The following is a 274-nucleotide window of genomic DNA, read 5'->3' as shown; positions in this document are numbered from 1 at the left end:
TATTTCTCGCAAACGGAAGGCTTGCAATCTTTTAACGCTGTGTGCGATCAAGCAGAATCACAATCAAACTTCAACGCATTTCATGCCAAGCGCAATTCTATATGCACAACGGGCAACGCGCGATATGCATATTAATTATAAATTGTGCTTCGAGAAATATACCCGCATGTTTGTATATAAGAATATTATAAACAATTAACCTTTTATGTTTTTTAAAGTATCCTCAAAACAATATACTCTGATTCATTAAATACTTCACATATCCAATGACTAT

Source organism: Dendronephthya gigantea, unplaced genomic scaffold (assembly GCF_004324835.1).
Source record: "Dendronephthya gigantea isolate DGI-Jeju-01 unplaced genomic scaffold, DenGig_1.0 000111F, whole genome shotgun sequence".
NCBI classification, from domain to species: domain Eukaryota; kingdom Metazoa; phylum Cnidaria; class Anthozoa; order Malacalcyonacea; family Nephtheidae; genus Dendronephthya; species Dendronephthya gigantea.
Note: the sequence above shows the minus strand (reverse complement) of the source record.